Source organism: Leopardus geoffroyi, chromosome D3 (assembly GCF_018350155.1).
Source record: "Leopardus geoffroyi isolate Oge1 chromosome D3, O.geoffroyi_Oge1_pat1.0, whole genome shotgun sequence".
In the NCBI taxonomy this organism is placed as follows: domain Eukaryota; kingdom Metazoa; phylum Chordata; class Mammalia; order Carnivora; family Felidae; genus Leopardus; species Leopardus geoffroyi.
In genome coordinates, this window is record NC_059339.1 from 51,083,839 (window position 1) to 51,086,148 (window position 2,310).

Below are 2,310 nucleotides of genomic sequence, written 5' to 3' on the forward strand. Positions count from 1 at the left end.
AACAACAAATGAGATAGGACTATGTATATAGAAACAGATGATACAGTAGATGAAAATTGGTTGCACAAATTCAAATGTATCAATGGAAAGGAAAAGTTTATGAGTTAACATATAATCAATACAAGAAGGAGAAATTACATACAAACAAATAAATATATAACAAAAAGTATGTGTTATTAAAGAAATGCCTCCACAAAAGCCATTGTGTGCCAATGAGTTTAAAATGATTTCTTAAAAATTCCTCAGTAATAAGTAATTCCTCCTCAAGGAAAATATTCTACAGAAAGAAGACATGTCTAAGAAATGCAGACAATTATTCACAAGACATCCATTGAGGTGTTATTTATTATAGATGATTTGGAAATCTTAGCATATATTACACATATTATTATATACATATATTACAAATAAGTTAGACAAGGGCTACAGATCAGCCTTAACTTTTTCTCTTATACTTGATATGCAATCCATCAGGAAGTCATATTGGCTCTACCTTCAAAGTATATCCTAAATAATCAAACCATCTATATGTTACCACTTAGTAAACCACTATCATTCTGCTCTGAGCCACCGTATTCTCTTGCCTGAACTCTGGAGTAACCTCTAACTGGTTTTCCTGCATTTTTGATCCTCCACCGTAGAAGGTGCATAGTGTAACTAGAGAAATCCTGTTAAAATACGTATCTAATCATATCATTTTTATGATCAAAATAATTCAATTACTTCCCTATAGACTTAAGGTGAAATTCAGGAACCACTATGATTTATAAGATCTGTATCCATACTGCTTCTCTATTTAATCACTATCAGATCTCCTTACCCACTGGGTTCCTCCAGACATCTTGACTCCTTGGTGCTCCTGTAGCATGCCAAGCAACTGCCTCAGAACTTTACTTTGCACTTGCTGTCCCATCTGCCTGGCATTCTTTTCCCTCAAATAACCAGATGATTTTATTTCTCACCTCATTCTACCCTCTCCTCAAATATTATCATTTCAACAAAAATAATTATGTTTTATCCATATGACTAAGTTTTACTTAGCCATAGAAGAGACATTTGGAGCATGGAGTACTTGCTTTTCCTGGTGTGATTCCATTCTGGAGTTTATTTCCATCCGCCTTCTTTCCCTCCTATGCGTGCATCACCATCCCATGGAAGATTTGATGGACATGGACATGAGCCCTTTGAAGTCCCAGATATATCTTTTTAGCTGTAACTAAAGTCTGGCAAAGATTACAGTTTTAAGGTGGATAATCAAGAAAATGAGCACAAGTTATCTTTAAGAATAGTTCAGGGGTTGGTGTAAAGGATCAATTGCACACTGATGAAGCAAAGGCAACGGAAACTTCGAAAATGTCTGTACAGCCAAGGTTTCCCTTGGAGGCTTTGAAATAACACTACTGTGGTCTTATGACTGACATATTGTCTAAGGCCTATGCACAGTGGTGGACAATATTTAGTAGCTGTGGGGGAAGACACAGAGTGAGAAGATGCAGAGGAAGAGGATGGGAAACTCCTTAGTATATTTGGAAAGTGTTCTAACCTTGGAAGTGGTAGCACATTTCCACAGGAAAAAACGAAACTTATTGCTGGTGAAAATGATAAGGAAGATGAGGAGGAAGATGATGATGATGGTGATGATGATGATGGTGAACATGATAATGATGAGGAAGCTGAAGAAAGAGCTCCAGTAAAAAATCTATATGAGATACTCCAGCCAAAAATGAAAGCCAGAATGAAAGAGACTCAAAACCATTAACACCAAAATCAAAAGGCCCCATGTCCTTCAAAAAAACAGGAAGAAGCTCCCCAAACACCCAAAGGACATAGTTCTGTAGAGGACATTAAAGTAAAAATGCAAGTAAGTATAGAAAAGGGTGGTTCTCTTCCCAAAGTGGAAGCCAACTTCATCAATTATGTAAAGAATTGCCTCCGAATGACTGACCTGGAGGTTATTCAAGATCTCTGACATGGAGGAAATCTCTTTAAGAAAACAGTTTATTAAGCATCCGACTTTGGCTCAGGTCATGATCTTACAATTAGTGGGTTCAAGCCCACATTGAGCTCTGTGCTAACAGCTCAGAGCCTGGACCCTGCTTTGGATTCTGTGTCTCCCTGTCTTTGCCTCTTTCTCCTGCTCATGCTCAGTCTCTCAATCAAAAATAGATTTTAAAAAAATATTTTAAGAAAATAGTTTAAACCGTTTGTTAAGATTTTCCATTTTTTTCATATCCATAATAGTTGATATCTGGCTATTCTTTTTATAACACAGAGTGAGAATTTTCCCAACCATGTCTGATAAATGTTCAG

General features: G+C 36.5%; 1 pseudogene; it reads left to right on the forward strand.

Annotated features, from left to right (window-relative positions):
- Positions 1–1,151: 1,151 nt before the first annotated feature.
- On the forward strand, positions 1,152–1,989 carry LOC123588193 (annotated as a pseudogene).
- The last annotated feature ends 321 nt before the right edge of the window (positions 1,990–2,310 follow it).